The 18,938-nt window shown below is 41.9% G+C and overlaps 1 long non-coding RNA gene across 2 annotated transcripts in view; it reads right to left on the bottom strand.

The window, feature by feature from the left end:
- The window catches only part of LOC109489355, a 79,227-nt gene that overhangs the window by 22,280 nt on the left and 38,009 nt on the right, over positions 1-18,938 (bottom strand). For both annotated transcript variants that reach the window (XR_002142322.2, XR_002142323.2), the window contains exon 4: positions 11,793-11,841. This is a non-coding gene — a long non-coding RNA (uncharacterized LOC109489355). The remainder of the gene's footprint in view (positions 1-11,792; positions 11,842-18,938) is intronic.

The following is an 18,938-nucleotide window of genomic DNA, read 5'->3' as shown; positions in this document are numbered from 1 at the left end:
GTGAATGTATACTTGTTCATCAGACTCTAGACGTGCTTTTGTATCTTAACAAGCTGGCTGTTTTCCATGGTCCTCTAGTCTCTCAGCTGGCCTCATCTCACCTATCCAATTGGTACTACTCCCCACAGATGCACCCTACATTCTAGACTGGCTGGGCCTTTCTTAGACCCAGACCATACTCACACATTCATTCTTGCTCAGCCTTCCTCAACATTCTTCGTGGCATGTTCCCCACTCAGAGCTGGGGCTCCATGTCCCATTAGAGGTGTCTGCCTTTGGGATGAAGAAGTTTGGGAAGGCTCTCCAGATTTCATTTCTTCCTCCCTCCCCAATTCTCCAACATTGGACTGAACTATCTAGTTCCTACCTTTTGCCCTGTTTCTGCTTCCTGCCTTTGGCCAAGTGCCTCCATGTGGACACCTCAGGGGTGGTCTTTCTGGCTTCTGGTTTTGGTGTCACCCTGGGTGCTGTCTCTTGGCCAAGCTCTGCTCCATGTTCGGCATCCCGAACAGACCCATGCCTGGCCACCCTTGGTGTAGCAGTCCAGGTGGGCAGAAACTGACTTGAACCTCTCCTTTTTCCTCTATCTGTCCAAATCTTGTGAGAGTCCTATTGAATCCTTGGGTCCTCAATGAGACGTTCCCTAACAACACCAGCCGGTATTTTCTCTTTCTGCTTCTTGGTCAGCCACATGTTTATTGGCTATACCATCCATTTTGACAAGTGCTTTAACTTCCCTTTAGCACCCTTTACAGTTGATATTAGTCACCGCCTGCTCCCTACCATGTCTCTCCAAGAAGACAGCATGTCCTTCTCGCCGAGGTCTGTTTTGTGTACTTCCTTTATGTTCCCTGTCCCAGAAATGCTTGTTGATCTGAAGATTTAATGACCAATCCATGAAGAGTGGGTTATGAAAGACAGGATGTTCTGGAGACACCTGCAGTGTGATATGTGTGAGTCTGGCTTTGGGGGCTGGCAGGTGTGGCTGGCTCTGCCAGTTTATGGGAGCTGGACAGTTTCCTCCGTATTACCTCCTGTATTACCTCCGTTACATCTGTCTCCTCATCTGGAGGGGGATCGGGACGGCTGACCGAGAAAATGTATGAACAGTTCTGTAAGAAGATGTCTGGCACATAGCAAGTGCCCAATGAATAGTAACTGTGATTTTTCTTGTCCCTAAGCTTTGAAATTTATATCAAATAGAACAAGAGAACATACTTGAAACTGTGGAATTAATGTTATTAAACATTCAGGACAGAAGGTTCTCGTAAGAGTCTGTGAGATTGGATGGAAGGGGTAAAGCAAAAACTTTTGATTATTTCCTGATTGTGACTTCCCACCTGGACTTCCTTTGCTTCTTTCCTCCCTCCCTCCCTTCCCGTCGAGTTTTGAAGGCTTGTCTTGAAAATGAATGAAAGATTTGAGGAAACCGTTGATATATTTAGGTTATGTGCATATATAGATATTTATAGATTCTTGCAAGTCTTCAACATTTAAAGATTGAGTTTACTGTTCTTAGTAAAACATCACTGGTTGAACTCTGTTCACTTGCTCTATTTTTAGCCTGTACATTTTATAGTTGCAACATGAGGCAAAACCTCCTATCAAAATCTTGACTATTCATTCATCCTTTCAGATGTGAGTTTTTAGATTTTGAATTACAACTGCTATGTTAGACTCGTGAGTTCAAGACCATCTCTCACTCTTAATGTTTTCTCTGTATTTCATTAATTCACAAACATTGGGTTCTTGGTATGTGTCAATTACAGAAATAGAAAGATGAGTAAGACAGGGGCCCTCCCCTCAAGAAGCTTCATCAATGGGATCGTAATGATCTATTGTGATAGACTAGTTAGATTTCCAGTGAGGCATCTGAATACTACCCTCATTAAAAAATAATGAAGAAGTTTTATCTCCTAAAAAGAGTGTATGTGCGTGCATGTGTGTATGTATTTACTACCCCTGAACAATTTTTTTGTGTTTTAACAAACTTTTGTAAAAAGTCCTCAAGTCCAGCTTATAGTTGGGGAAGATATGTCCCCTTGGATTGCCTATAATACTGTATTACAGTGTTACAGATTCGGTTATTAAAATTTTTATTTTTTTCCCCATAGTTTTAAAATGTAAAAGTCATCTTATACCTCCAAAGTGTTCTTTTATAAAACGAATCCTTTTGTTCTCAGGAAATTTTTGTAGAATCATTAAATAAACCTGTAGGAAAATTTAAAGACGCTTAAGTTTCTCGCATAATTGAAAACATCTTATCCAGCTACATTATTTACCGTTTTATGAACTTTAATAATATTTATTTAATTTTGGAGGGGTTTGCTTTTCTAAGTGATACATGTTCTTTGCAATTAATGACAATGAAAATTAGTTCTTTTCTAAGCTGTATTTCTCTTACTTATGTTTCCTGTGTTGTTGCATTGAGCAAGGTTCCATAGCTTCAGCACTAGTGACAGTTTGGGCTGGAGGATTCCCTGCTGTGGGGCCGTCCTGTGCACTGTAGGGTATTAGCAACCTCCCTGGCCTCTATCCACCAGGTGCCAACTGCACTCCAGTTCCCAAAGTTACGACAATCCAAATTGGTTCCATACATTGCTAAATGTGCCCTGAGAAGCAACGACTGGGTCTAGAATTTCCAGAACATTGAGTAATAACAACAATGATAAGGGCATCCCTAATTTGCTTCTGATTTCACAGGGAATAATGCTTCTGGTGTTTTTTCATTAAATATATCAGTTTAGCATAAGTAGTCTTTATGAGGTCAAGGAAGTAGACTTTTACTCTTATCTTAAAATAAATAAAATGTAAATTTGCAGTGAGTGCTGACTGATGATAATGTAGGATAAATTCTTTATGGTCAAAAGAATTAATACAATTCAGTGGACCCCTTGGGACCAAGGCTGGGTAGAGTGTGTGTGTGTGTGTGTGTGTAAAGGAGTTGGGGGGGAGTGTTTTGTAACTCTTGATTCTGGACACTTGGCTCATAGAAGCCCAGAAGAATCTGTGCTAAGACAACACAGCCAAGGCTTTTGCACAGTGAAGGGAATCCAAATGCCAGATTATTGCTGTAGCTGAGAAATAGCCCCTAGGTATTCAGGGTAGAGGAGTTCTTTAGCCACTCTTTTCAAATGATAATTTATTGCTCGTTTTGTTTTTCTGAACTCATTTTATGAGGCTTCTGCTTTCAACATTTCAACCATAACAAAGAAGTTGAGAGTCCCTGTTATTCGCCTCCAATGGCCTTGAGAAGTCTGCCCCTGTGACTGAGGTGACCCTGGCAGGCTTGGCAAAAAGCTGGGGGGGCAAGTTCAAACCTTCCCAACCAGACTGGGGTAGGGGCCACAGACAGAGGGCACAGGTGAGGGGAAGCATAAATCCTATTCCTAAGCTGTTCAGACTCCACTTGGCCTGAATGGGCCTCCATCCGTGGGGGTTCAGAGTCCCCCGGGGCTGGTGGATTTATGTCAGCAAGAGCCGTGCAGGAGAAAGAGATTACGGATGCTTTCAAAGGGTGCATGAGGGGGTTGCTCCGAGGTCTGAGCGGTCTGGGACACAGCGCTGAGTCTGTGAGGACCTGGGCTCGTGCCAGCGAAGGGAGTAGGGTGGCCTGAGGAATGGAAGGTCACTGGCCAGTTGAGGGTTGTGATAATTATATCCTTGTTTCCTTGAAGGTACCAGCGTCCTTGATTTTCCAGCTTCAAAGAGCACTGCGTCTGAAGTAGGGGGACGTTCACACCTGCTTTGCTGCAGTGATTTCTGCCTTCCTGGCTACAGACTCAACAAGGCAACAATACGTCTGTGGACATTTTCAAGGCCATATTTATAATCCAGGCATGGGAAGCTTCTCTTCCACCCTTTCTTCTTAAATGAAAACGAAAAGCTTAGTGTGCCCCGTGAGAATTCAGCAATGAACCCAATTTAATGGTTTTACCTTAAATTCAGATACTTCGTAGGTCAGGCACCCTAAATCAACACACACACACCCTTGTCCCCTCTCCTTCCAATTCTTACGCCACCCCAAAGGGGCTAGCATAGAACCGGAAGTCTAGTAATTACTAAAGACAGCAGTATACAATACACCTGGAATTTTTGTTTTTCCTTTTTCCTCTCTCGTTCCTCTCCAGAGAAGTTGTGCCAACAAGAGTGAAGAAGTTTAAGCATAGTTCTGCCTTTCATGCTTTCCTTACAGCACTTACATTCCCACAAGACCTTTAGAGAGGAGAGAGGTATTTACTGTTTTTCAAAAGGACCCTGTTTGTCTACTGGACACAATGAATATGATCTAAAAATGGGATTTCCTCTGACTAAACGTATACTTGCTGCTCCTCACCCCATCTTTCCACTGATCTTCTGAACCCTCCCATCGTTAAATGTGCAAATTTAAAACCATGTTTTGCGTTAAAAAATTCCGTTTGTTCAAGATGAGATGACTGGTTTCTGGCACTTGAAACCTTCCCGAGAATTAGACTGGGTATCACACATAACTTCTTGGATCCTGAGCTCTGATGTTTCTCTTGCTGCCACCAGCTCTGCAGACCAAACCTTCTTTCTCTAGGCAAAAGCAGGTGCTGGTCAAAGCCTTTTTAAGAAATTAGAAAGAGGGAGATATTGTCTATTTTTCTAGCAAGTTCTTGTCTGATCTTGACCTTGATAGGGCTTCCACACACAAAATAGTCCCTCTTTTTAACTTTTGTTCTGAGATTGCACAAATACACACTGTTATGTTGATGAATTCCCAATTTAGTGACGTAACTAGTTAGAATCTTCCCTCATTGAAACATATGGTCTCTCCCCAACGCCCCTCTCTCTGTCTCGCTCTCTTTCTCCCTCCCTCTCTCCTTCTCTTTCTCTCTCTATCTCAGTTGTGCTAAGAGTTTCCCCCTTTCTAAGTCATGGGTAATGACTGCTATGACTCCATCCTCCAAAGTCAGCTCCTACCTGTCACCTGGGACCCTGGGATTCTGAGCTTTTGCTTGTGATTTAATAATGAGACCCAATGGAGCAGCCCAGGTGCTGTATCTCATACCCTTACGGATTGCCAAGAGAACATTTAATCTGTTGACTTTATTCAGTTGTGCTAGTCTGGCAAACATACCTGGAGCTGTAAATTATTTAGATGTTTAATTTATTTGGTGTAGAAGGAGCTCTCTTATACCTTAGTTATGTAATAGCAGAAGATGAAAAACCACTTTGTTTGCAAATCATAAAAACTTTAACAGATTGTGCCTTAAAGAGTAAAACAGACTTCCCTCACCTTAAAGGTATAACAGGGGTCCAAACAAGCATTGTTAACACATTATCCCCTAAGATAAAAATTATGGCATAAATCTGGTTAGGTTAGAAGTGAAATGTGAAACAAAGGCCTTCCACTGGATAATAACAGACCACAAAAATAGACTATAACTGAGGGATCAGGAGTGGACAGCCGGGGCGATTGCCAGAAAGCCCCTCTCCCCCCATACTTCCCAATGTACTTCCCAATGACCCAGGGGGGGAGATATTTAAAAGCCTAGGTAATAGGATATAGCCTAAACCCTATTAGTATGCAAAATTACTACCTAATAGTGAAACATGTCATTGTTTTATTTATTCTTTGACCTCATACTTAGTACATTATAATTAAAACAGAAATTCAGCACGTTTCATTAAAATAGAAACAACATAAATAAATGGTCTCAGGGAGCAACTTCTGTCACATTAGAGGGTGGGAGCCCCTACCCTCCCACTGTTTCACTCACTCCCCTGATGAAAATGGAAATTCAAAGCAAAAATCAGCATTATCTATAATAACACAAAAATATTAACAATAAGAGTAAAAAATTCTTTGTAAACTTTTTCTTTTACAATTGCCTTGCTTTAAAGGTCCTTCTGGAATCAGGTGACATGATTGGGCTTTTATTTATCGTCACACAAATACATTAAAAATTTTTGTTTAGCAATGGGAGACAGCAGGATTTTCGCTGAGAATGCTGGTTCTGCAGTCCAGCTAACTGCCTGGATTTGAATTCTTGACTTTTATGAGCTGCGTGACGTTGGAGAAGTTGTTTAACTTTTCTGCACCTCAGTTTTCTCATTTGTAAAATAGGGATATTATCTTTCTCGTGGAGTTTTTGTGTGGTGAAGTACATGTCATGACACGTAAGTGCTCAATAGACGTTAAATTATTGCTGCTAATCATAGCTGTGCGCTTTAGACTCATTTCCTCATTTCCTTACAATAAAGAATGCTATGAAGTAGTTATTACTTCCATTTTACTAAAGACGAAATTTACCGCTAGACCCAGCCTTGAACTAAGCAGAGCCCCAGTTCGAACTCCGGTCTGTAAGTCTCTCTGGCAGGTCTGGCTCTCCAGAAGGGCACTCTGAGAAAGAGATCTTAGGGCGGGAAGGTTACTGAGGAGTGCTCAGGGGCGACATCTATGGGCCACGGGAGAAGCTGCACCGCTCAACCCACACTAGGAGCTCAGGCCCTGAGCTCCTAACAGCCCCTAAGAGTTAGATCCCACTGGGGCGCCTGGGTGGCTCAGTCATTAAGCGTCTGCCTTCGGCTCAGAGCATGATCCCGGTGTTCTAGGATCGAGCCCCACATCATGCTTCTTCCTCTCCCACTCTCCCTGCTTGTGTTCCTTCTCTCACTGGCCATTAACCAGCCTCTCCATGGAATCTGCAGTCCTCAGATGTAGGCTGCCCGGGAAGTGGGGTGGCTGTGGGCAAAGCAGGTCTCTTCACCCAGAGGCTGTCCCCTGAGGGGTCTGAGCTGAAGAATTGTCAGCAGCCAACCCTCAAGGCAGCTGGGGACGCACGAACTTCAGTCTCAAGGGGGCAATCTGGGCAGTGTGCCACAGGGTCCACACCTCCCTGCAGTTTAGGAAGGCATTCAAGGTCATCTTATCGCCCATGGCAGTTGTGATCACTGCTTCTTTGCCCAGAATCTCTCAGACCCCATTCGTGTTGGGGAGCCAAGGAAGCACATGGACGGACTGTCTCTGTGAACGACAGAAGGTGCTTGGGGACTTGAGACAAACACAGCAGCTGCTGACCAGCACCAAAACCAAGTAAATCACGGATGGGCCCTGGCTGCCATGTTTACATTCTCTTTATAACTGGCTTGAAGATAGGTCACATACAGATGCTTAAGTAGCCCAAATTTAAGAAAATCCAGTCCCTCTAGCAAGCTCTTTTTATGGTGTTTTATGTCATAATCCATAGGCTAGAACCACAGAATTTTAAAATAAGAAGGGGCCTAACAGATCTACCTCCTTAATTTGGGTTGGGGTGGAGGGGAGTGAGTTTGTCAAGGTCAGACAGTAAGTTAACAGTTACACACAATGGGATTGGGACCATAAGCATGAAAACGGATATCTCAAGTAGTCTAGCTGTTTGCCAACTGCAAAGAAATTATAAAAACAAATTCTTGGCTGAAAACTTGAAAGGATAGGTTTGGAATGTTATCTTAATGCACATTACAATATTGAAGTTTCTTGCCATATCCTAGATAAAGTGCTGTGTTTATATTTTATTCATTTCCATGCAAAATGGCTTCTAAAACTAAATGCCAAGAATTCTCGCTGACGTTGTTTGGTTCACGTTTCTTTCATTATATTTTGCTTCTTTTCTGGCAATACAATATTTTATGATTAGAAGATTCCTCTCCTCCTAGTACTATAGTTTTTCTCCATATAACTGAAACGATTCCATAAATACTGTAGGGTGTTGGATATGTTTAAAGAACCTATTTCAGATTTGAGAGTAAAGTCTTATCTTTAAAATTACTTTCGCAGAACATATCAGACACACAGAGCTGTCAGGTTTAAAGTGTACCACCAATTTTTTGTTAACTTATTATCTAAAGTGCAATTCTCTGGCACATGAATATATTCAGAACCACAAAGATTAGCCAAAAAAAAGGCTTTTAATTTTTCATTACCTCCTAGCTATACTACCTGGCTGGAGTTAGACATTTAAAAATCCCATATGATTGTTCAGCTCTTCAGAGAACTTAACCCTTAACTTTCCTTCAGAAAACCTCTGGAAAATATCTGAAGAACAGTGGCAGTTAAATATTAGAGTTCAGAGTACAGACAGGATCCATACTGCATTGGGTCAAAGCCCAACTTCACCAGCTGTATGACTTTGGGAAAGTTATTGAACCTCTGTAAAATGGGAATAGTATTAGCACTTGGCTCTTCTGGTTGTCATAAGGATTAAATGAGATAATGCATGTGAAATGCTTAGAACAGTGTCTATACACAATAGTTCTCAGTTGACACCATATCACTAGAATTTGCTTTTTAAACTACGGAGGATTGAACTTATCAAAGACCGTGAAAAATGCACGCTTAAAGTTATGGATGAAAAGATGAAAATCTAAGGACACTTAAGTGATCATGTTAAGTTTTTGAGTCTTACAATGGAGCTCTTGGGTAAAACAGAGTCATAAGCCTAGATAGACCACAAATTTAGATTTTAAAGATTCATTCCACAACCTGATATACATAATAGAGGAGACAGTAAATGCTCAATTTTTAACTAGATGAAATTTGATTCTAGCAACCAAAGAACAATGTTCTAATAGTGGGCTCTAGAAAACCATTCTCCACTGGTGGCAAAATGAAAGCATGCTGATCTTACTCATCGTTATATGCCCAGTATTTTGCACACTGCCACACAGGAGGAATTTAATATGTGTGGAATGACTGACTGGCTGTAAGAGGAAATGCTCTCTAATTCATGGAACTTTAGAGAGTTTGAAGGGACTGCTTAAGATATGATCTGCTTATGATATGTCATAAATAAGGAGCCAGAGAACACATGACTTGCACTAATTATGTGGTGGGGCGCCTGGGTGGCTCAGTCGCTGAAGGTCTGCCTTTGGCTCAGATCATGATCCCAGGGTCCTGGAATCCAGCCCCGTATCAGGCTCCCTGCTCAGGGCTCCCTGCTCAGCTGGGAGTCTGCTTCTCCCCTGCTCATGCTCTCTCTCTCTCAAATAAATAAATAAAATCTTTTAAAAAAAACTAATTATGTGTTTAATTGTTAATAGAACTAGGGTCCAAAATGTTGACTCTCTGGCTTGGATACTCAAATAAGTCATTGTCTTCTGTAGCGTGTCCTTAGAAACACCAGTCGCTTGAGATATTCATGGGGCGAAGAGTGGAAGGAGTTGTTGTATAATCAAATAATTTGGGGAACTGCCAACTTAAATTAAACTGTGGATTTCCAACAGGGAGATATAGTACTCCCTGCAGCATTTTTGAAGAGCGGTTGATCATAACACCCTTTTTGAAGGGAACATCTTTGGGAATGGGTAGTTTATGAAACAGAGAGAGAACACAGGAGAAAACTGACCAGTGGGCCTCAACAAATAATTATTAATTATTTACTTATTATCTTAATAATAATTATTAATTATTGAATAATACTACTCACACATATCTTCATAGGAATTATACAAAAAGTTAAGATGAATTAGACACAAAAGTGTTCCTGGGCAGGGCACCTGGGTGGCTCAGTCGTTAAAGCGTCTGCCTTCGGCTCAGGGCGTGATCCCGGCGTTCCGGGATTGAGTCCCACATCGGGCTCCACCACTGGGAGCCTGCTTCTTCCTCTCCCACTCCCCTGCTGTGTACCCTCTCCCGCTGGCTGTCTCTCTGTCACATAAATAAAATAAAATCTTTAAAAAAAAAAAAAAGTGTTCCTGAGGCCTTTAATGAGAGAGGGCAAGAGCAGGGCGCGGTGGCGGGGGGGGGCTTAAGAAAAGGCACATATAATCTCAGTCTGTGAATATGATAAGCCTCAGGAGACAGGATCAAATAAAATGCTACTAAAATTCAAAAGAGGACAATCAGGCCAGAGCTCCACGGAAGAAGCAACATTTGAGATGAATCTGGAGGGATGGGTGCGAATTCCTTTAGTAAAGTTCTGCTAGTTTTTGTTTATCTGAAAACGTCTTCACTTTATTCTCATTCATGAAATGTAGCTTTTCTGGATATAAAGTGGACAGTTATTTCCTTTCAACACTTTGAATATATTATTCCACTGTCTCTTTGCATTTACTGTCATTATTGATAAGTCCGCTAGGAGTCTGATTGTCAGTCCTTTGTAGGTGATGTTTCTTTTCTCCCAAGCTGCTTTTAAGGTTTTCTCATTGTCCCTGGTATTCACCAGTTTCCCTATAAACTTGCTTAAGGCATACACTTCTTTTTAATTTAATCTGCTAGGGATAGGCTGTATTTCCTAAATCTGTGGATTTTTTTTTGTCAGTTCTGAAAAATTCTAAGCCACTGTTGCTTCAAATATTATGTCTCCTCCATTTTCTCTATCCTCTCCTTCCAAAACTCCAATTAGATGTGTGTTAGAACTTTCCATTTTAACTCCCATATCTTTAAGCTTCCCCTTCATACTCCCATTTTTTCCCATGCAACATTCTGGATATTTTCTGCAGTTAGTTCTTCGATTCACTGATGGCTCTTCAGGCATTTGACATGTTCATCAAATGCTTACCTCCAACCATTTAATCCATTTAATTTTCATTTCTAAGTGTTCTTTTACTATTCTTTTTTCAAATCTACCTGGTCTTCCCTGAGGGGCTTTTGTTGCTTGCTCATCTTCGGTATTTCACCCCTTATTTCTTTAAATTCTCCATATGTACCGATCCTATATTAGAAAGGCAGCAAAACATGGTGGTGGAGAGTGCAGACTCTAGAATCAAACTGCCTAGATCCAAATTGTAGCCTTACTTCTTAAGAAATGTGGACATAGGACAATTTACTTAATCTCTTTGTGCCTCAGCTTTTTCATTTATAAAATGGAGATAATAATACTTGCTTCATAGAATTGTTATTAGAATTAAAAAAGTTAAAATTTGAAAAAAAATCTTTGCAGTGATGCCTAGCACTTAATCATTGCTTGGTACACTCTTGCAAGTTAAAAAATATATGCTATATATGAGAATTCCAATATTCAAATTCTTGGGTTCTAAACCGGATGGTTCTTTTTCTGCCAACTGTCTCTCAGCGGCCTGCCTCCTTCTGTGCTTGGTCATCTTGGATTTGAACTCAAACATGGATCTTAACGGCCTTCCTACTGTGAGCATTTGTTTCTGCTTCTGATGGGAGACAGGGGGAAAATACCAACCTGAGACTTTCTACCCCTTCTGGAGTGTCCTGGTCTAATGCAGGAATCTCAGATTCTTGGTGTCCCCACCCTCTGATGCTTTAGGGCTCCTTACAGTGCTACACTGGCCCTCAGGACAACCCAGTTTTCTTATTTTCCTAGTACTTTGACTCCCAGTTCTAGTTTCTTTCTTTCTTTCTTTTTAATGTTTTTTTATTATATTATGTTAGTCACCATACAGTACATCCCCAGTTTCCGATGTAAAGTTCGATGATTCATTAGTTGCCTATAACACCCACTGCACCATACAATACGTGCCCTCCTTACTACCCATCACCAGTCTATCCCATTCCCCCACGCCCAGTTCTAGTTTCAACTCACTTTTGGGGGGAAGAGCTGTCCTTAGACAATTGCCTTACTACTTCTTACAAGCCCAGCAATGCATTTAAAAAATGATTCTGTTCTTTTGTGGTTGTAAGGCCTTCAGGATATCTGGTTATCTACACTGCCCGAAACTGCCTCCTGTTTTGCATCAGTCAGAACTGGCCACCTGATGCTGCAACCGCAAACAGCCCCCAAACATCAGTGGCTTAGAAAAACAAAGGTTTAGTTCCCACTTATTATACATGTTCCTCTCAAGTCAGCAGAGCCTCTGCTCCAGGTCGTACTTACACAGGGACTCAGACTGATGGAGTTTCAACCATTTGAACATCGTCAGAACCTGAAACAGGGGAGAGAAAACATGGTCAGTCATATGGTGGCTGTTCAGGTCTTCCATTTAGCAGTTACACACGTCATTTCCATTCACATTTAATTGACCAAAGCAAGTCCTAAGGCCACACATAACTCCAAGAAAGTGCTTAGGAAGGGGAAAGGGAACTTATCAGTGGACATCACTAACAATTACTACATGCTTTTTTTTCACCTAAAATTATAAATATTCTTATGTTCTTATACAGACTTTAAGTACTTTTAAGAACTTTATTATGAAAATCTCAAACATAAGAAATGTAAAAAACAATAGCATATAATAAACACCCAATTTTGAATGTCTATATAACAGTCCAGATGGGAAGAGTCAAACAAATTTTTTCATAAAATATTTCAAACATACAAAATTTAAAATGTTGAGAGCTTTTTTATTATAAAAATAATATATGCTTATCATTTAAAAATTTTAAATATAAAAAATTAAAGAAAAATGAGCAGAATTTTAATAGATGTGCATTCCAAATGGAAGAGAAAGTACCAGCAAAGAGTGTGAGGTATGAGAGTAGAGAGAATATTTGTAGAAAAGCAGTTAGTTTAGTTATGTGATAACCCATTCTGTTAAATGGAAGGCTCAGAATGCCAGGCTAGCACTTCATTCAGTAGGGAATGGAAAGCCACTGAAAAAATTTCAGTAGGAAAACAATATAAATTTAATCCAGCCTTTATTGGGTACCTACTATGTACCAGGTATCATGTTAGGCACTGGGATATAAAAATGAATAAAATTCAGTCCTCACCATCTAGTAATATGATTGAAAACATAACCAGGAAAATTGAGCTAGACCATCACAGGAGTAACCAGACACCAATGTGAAGAAACGAACTTTGAAGATAACTGTAATGGTTCAGGTAAGAGCTTAGGAGGGCCAGGACAAGGGCACTGGCAGTAGGGATAGAAAGGAAGGAGTGGATTGAGAGATCTTACGGAGATTGCATCTAAAGAATATTCTAATTACCCAGATGTAGGAAGCAAGGGAAAAGAAAAACCCAGAGATCATTTGAAGATTGTAAACACAAAGAACAGGGAGAACAGCACCATTAATAGAAATGGAAACACGGGGCGGGGGGGGGGGGGGGGGAANGGGCGGGTAAACCTGGGTTGGCTCAGTTGGTTAAGGTTTTGACTCTTGATTTCAGCTCAGATCATGATCTCAGGTTCTTGAGATCAAGCCCCACGTCAGGCTTCATGCTGCCTGCTTAAGATTCTCTCCCTCCCTCTCTCTCCACCCCTCCCCCAACTTACCCCCTCATTCACGCCCTTTCTCTCTCTCTAAAAAAAAGAAATAGAAACGCCAGGAAGAGGGCTTGGTTTTGGGGGAAAGATGATGACTTTGGTTCCACACATACTGAATTTGAGACTCCATGAGTATCTCCTGGGGGAGCAGGAAGTTGAATATATGAAGACAAAACTCAGGGGGAAGTTAGAAATCAGAGTCCTTGGCACAGCAGTCATGGTTTATATCATTTGCAGAAGATGAAATTGCCAAGGAAGAGGACTGCAAACCACCCCTGCCCTGCAACACACATTTTTAAATTGCTGGATATACATGTGAAAATCACATGATCCTCCTTGAAAGTGTGTGAAGCAGAAAACAATTCCTCCATCCAAAAATCTTGTCCTGTCACAATGAAAGAAATTCCATCCTCGCAGATCCATTCTTTTGTGTCTTAGGAGCTTTTTAGTCTTCAGTGTCCCCAGTAACAATGTAGATATCCCCAAACAATCCTTGGGCCTTGATCAGAAAATACCTGACCCAGCATGCGTTTATCAGGGACTTTCCCAGCTGGTGTCAGTGGGAATCAGGTTGAAGTGGTGTGGAGGTTAATCTCCTTCTCAGGAGATCAGGAAGAGGCAGCAGGACTCTGACTAGAAAGTGATCTGGTAACAGACAGAACCACCCTTAAAAGTCTCGCAGGTGTTCGAGTGCCCGTGTGTGTATGCGCGGGCACATACACACACACACTAAGGCACATGTGTTGACCAAATGTATATGGTAGGAATGTGGCATAAAGTTCAGCAGGGACATGTCAGCACTGTAACTTGATTTGACAGTTACAATGTTTAAATGTCAGGTTGGTTGACTAAAACATTACATTGGTTCCCTTTCCCTTCATTCAGACTTCCAGGCTTTGCAATGCTTTGCCTGGAAAATTTGGGCAGAGCTAAAAATTGGATACAGCCTCTTCGGGTAAAAGTTTTGCACCTTGGTACTCGATGCCACCGAACACTAAAAAAATGGCTAAGATGGTGAATTTTATGTGAATTTTACCACAATTTTTAAAAACATCATTGAATTAGGGGTGTGTGGGTGGCTCAGTCGTTAAGCATCTGCCTTCGGCTCAGGGCGTGATCCCGGCGTTCTGGGATCGAGCCCCGCATCAGGCTCCTCTGCTGGGAGCCTGCATCTTCCTCTCCCACTCCCCCTGCTTGTGTTCCCTCTCTCGCTGGCTGTCTCTCTGTCTGTCAAATAGATAAAGAAAATCTTTAAAACAAAAACAAAAACAAGTCATTGAATTAAATACAAAATAATTTTGTTCTGAGTATTCTGATGTATGTATGTTATCGTAAGAAATAAACCTAACATTTATGATCTTAAAAAAAACTTCTGTGCCTTGAGGGATCATGAGGGGTGGTCTGGAGAGGGAGGGCCCAGGGAGGATGCCCTTGAGAAGAGATGGGTCTAGGAGAAGAGGTCCCCCTCAGGAAGGAGTGTAGAAACATCTAGAGGGAGATCTTCTCCTTGCTTCCTGGCAGTGCCTAGATAGGCAGCACCTCGTGGGGAGGGGCTGCATGAGCTCCTAGGGAGGAGCGATCCTAGCTTCACCAGTGAGTTCCTCCTGGGGCCCAGGTGAGGAACAGAGTGCTGCTCAGCCTGGAACAGAGGGCAAGGATTTAACCTCTTTCGCACATCACTACTTATCAGCTCCTAGAGCCAGGCTTGGCACGTGGTAGGTGTTCAATAAATATTTGTTGAACAAATGAATAATGATGATAAGGCAGGGCCTTGGTGTTGCATAAGACCTCTGGACTTCTGCACAAGCCTATGGATTGAAAAGAGGAAGGTAGATAGTTACCTTTCTCACAAGCCTGGCAGGATGGGGACTTGGAGTCAGAATTAGGTGGATTTAAGGAAAACGATAGAGATGTATTACACATCTGATAGGCAACTTTTAAAAAACTGACTATTTCCCTGCGTCCTTTACCATATGTTATGTGACATATTATGTTTGCAGATCAATTAGGGTTGTAATTACACACATTACATAACATGAATAGTAGATGTAGGTAAAAGCATAAATAGTAAATGTTTATTTACTAGTGGATAAAGAATCAACACTAGGACGAGTAGTCTAAGAGCCAGAACTCTCAGAGTGGAGGTACAAAGCTTTCTCCACCTGGGATCCCTCGAGAATCAGACACCCTGCCCGGGCAGCCCTGGGTATGAGTCAAGTCTAGGATAAACCAGTAGGGCATCTGTCTCTTGCAGGCCTTGAGGCCAGGGAGGAGTCAGATGTGCAGCAGAGAGGGCTGGACGGAGAATGCAAGAGACCTGGCTCCCATTCCTAGCCCTGTCACTGCATGGTCTCAGGTTAGCCCTTCAACCTCTCCTGCCAAACAAGTATCAGGTTTGCTGGTCCCTAAACAGGGCTGGGGTTCAGCCTGCACACACTCTGTGCAGCCATCCCGATGGCTATGGACTGTGTCATCTGACTGGTCTGGTATCTACGATACGGTGATTAAATATTTTCAATGTCATCCTCACTGTCAGGTCCCTCCATGTGAGGAGAAGTCTCTTGCACGCCTGTGGAAGACAGATAATTTGGCTTTCCAGAAGCAGAAGAGTCCCAGGCACTCATCCAAAGCATCAACTTATCTGATTATAAATATTACTCCTGATGACTCCAGGAGCAGTTGCCATGAGCCCTAGAACACGGACTGCTTATCCTGGCTCTATGCTCAAATTTTCCATTTTCCACCATCCTCTAAATGTTTTCTTCCTCAACTGCAAAGTAATATGTCCCTTGGCTCCAAAACACGTGGACACCTTCCCATTGATATGGAAAATAACGGAAGGCTTGAACCCAGAGTACTCGAGGTTCTCCCTTGGTGCCTCACTGGTCCTCTTAGGAAGAAAACAAAACGCAAAGAGAAGTTGCTAAGGTAAGACACTGCCTGGTGGCCAGAGGCAGCCTGTGGTCTCTCATCACTCCATTGCTTGTCCTTTACCTGGAAAATCCTCTCTATACCCTTTCTCTGGATGAGCTTCTCCCCACCCTTCGATGCCCCAACCTATAGTTATTTTACTTCCATAACATTTGTTACCCCTCCCCCCCCACTGTTCTAGAACTTACCATTTTTGATGTAAGTATTATTTATAAGTCTACTTCCCAATTAGAACTCTTTAAGGGCAGAAATTAGGTTTTGTTCTCTGTGTCCGATTGCCCAGCACGACACCTGGCATGGAGAAGTCAGGTGTACAAGAAATGTCATTCGTGTCCTAAATAACACTAAGTTAATGCCTCCCCGCCCCACCCCATAGGTAAGCGAACCAGGAACGCATGTGTCACCCTTGATCTGGACAAATCAGATTTGCTTACAGAATTCTGAACTTTAGAGTCATAAGGGCTAGGAGTCAGAAAATATGTCCCCTGGAAGGTCACATAAAACTGTGACCTCCAAAATCCAACCTTAAGACAAGAACTTCTGTGCAGGAAGTTTATTTGGGAGGTCATTCAAGGAGGTACAAGTGAGAGTGGGGGAAGTGAGGCAGAGCAGGGAGAAAAGCCAATATAAGGTATATTAATGAGCAGATTACCACCACTGGCAACTGTAGTTTAATCCCTCTTGAGATGCCCTGAGAAACCATGTGGGTCACACCTCAGAACTGTCCCACTGAAGAACTAGAGGGTGGGGCATTTATGCAGTGACTTCTGACATTCACTGTTTGGGGATGCACATTCTTGCAGTCCAGAAAGCTTTCTGGTACAACAACAACAACACAGAAAAAAACCAATGTACATCACAGGACACATTTAACTTTGGCAGTGTAGTGAAGAGCTCAGCTTATTGGCTGGAAACAGCCACAGTAGAACACATTATGCTCATTGGCTGAGAAGAGTCAGAATAGTTTCTTTGCTCTGATCTCACTGGCTGTGAGCATCTGATGACACTCACAGACTGGGAGAAACTGTATATACACTCATCAGATTTTTTTTAAAAGTTTTATTTATTTAAGTAGAACCCAACGTGGGGCTCAATCTCATGACCCCGAGATCAAGAGTTGCATGCTTTTCCAACTGAGCCAGCCAGGCACCCCCTACATTCACATTTTTATTTTGGAAACTATCTCAGATAAAAATAGTTCTATAATGATTTGATATTGAGGAGGGTAATACTAAATATTAAAAGTATTCCCTGATGTTTAATTCTAAGGGATTCCTCTCTATCAACAATAAATTTCTTTTACTTAAATTAGTCTGAGATGCTTTCTGTTCCTTTGCCATCAGACAATCCTATGCCAATATTGTGCCACCTGTATTAGTCAGGGTTCTCCAGAAAAACAGAACCAATAAGAGAGAGAGATAGGTTTTAAAGAATTAGCTCACATGATCCCACAGAATAGCAAGTTCAAAATCTGCAGGGATACCTCCTGGGTGCCTCAGTCATTAAGCATCTGCCTTTGACACAGGGCGTGGTCCCAGAGTCCTGGGATTGAGCCCAGCATCGGGCTCCCTGCTCCACTGGGAAGCCTGCTTCTCCCTCTCCCACTCCCCCTGCTTGTGATCCCTCTCTCGCTGGCTGTCTCTCTCTCTCTGTCAAATAAATAAATAAAATCTTAAAAAAAAAAAAAATCTGCAGGGGTAGTCCATTGGCGGGAGACCCAGGGAAGAAGGACAGTTTGAATCCAAAGACAGCTTTTTGGCAGAATTCTCTCTTTCTCAAGGGAAGTCAGTCTTCGATTGGATGAGGCCCACCCACATTACGGAAGGTAATCTACTTTACTCAAAATCTACTGACTAAAAAGTCTAAACAAAGTCTACTGACTTTGAGTAAATCTTAACTAAAAATATAATCTCAACTAAAAAAAAAACAAACCTTCCATAGAAACGTCTGGAATAATGTTTGACCAAATATGTGGGTACTGTGGCCTAACCAAGTTGAGACAGAAAATGAACCAACACACTCCCATCTCTGATGGGAGTAGCTGCCTTGAGGACCACATTGCAAAGGATTCTGAAGCCACTTCAGACTCAATAGGAAAGAACGCCCATATGAACGAGTAATGTCTGCTGTGAGCACAGACAGGAGGAGAGGCAGCCTGTGTCACATATTCACTAGTTCTGCAGAAGTTTGTTCATGTTTATTGAATGAATGAACAAATGACACATCCAGTCCATTTTGCCATTAAACCTAGGACTAATCTTGATTCAAGCTGTGTTCAAATTGCATTGTTTGACACTAACCAGACTGGCTGAGAAGGTTCTCATGTGCACCTGCATGCATGCCCGTGAGTACTCCCAGCGGCTTTATTAGCCACATCCCCAAACTGGAAAAAACCCTGACGTCCACCAACAGTACATGTAACAGTTCCGTAAATAAAAAATATTGTGCCACCACGACTGTGCCACGGTGACTATGAACCACAGCTCCATACGACGTGGATGACTCTTAGAAATGTAACCGCAAATGAAGCCAGGTACAAAAGAACAGGGCATGAATTCCATTTACATAAAGCTCTAAGATATAAAGTTAAACTATTCTATATAGATGTGCACTTAGGTGCTAAATAATTATTTTAAAAAGCACAGAAGTGATTCCCATAAATGCCACAATAGCAGTTCTGTCTAGGAGCATGATAGGGGCTTATGGGGGAAAGTTAGCAATATTATATACACCTTGACTTGGGCGTTAACTTTAAAACAACTTGTTAAATGGGTTGTTTTTTTTTTGTCCTGTGTGTTAAACTTCACAATCATAAACTTAAAAAAATGTTCCCAAGGTCCCCTTATGCCAATTCCTGAAAAAAAGCAAAAATGCAGGGACAT

Source organism: Ailuropoda melanoleuca, chromosome 16, assembly GCF_002007445.2.
Source record: "Ailuropoda melanoleuca isolate Jingjing chromosome 16, ASM200744v2, whole genome shotgun sequence".
Classification (NCBI taxonomy): Eukaryota; Metazoa; Chordata; class Mammalia; order Carnivora; family Ursidae; genus Ailuropoda; species Ailuropoda melanoleuca.
This window is presented reverse-complemented; position numbering and strand designations above follow the sequence as displayed.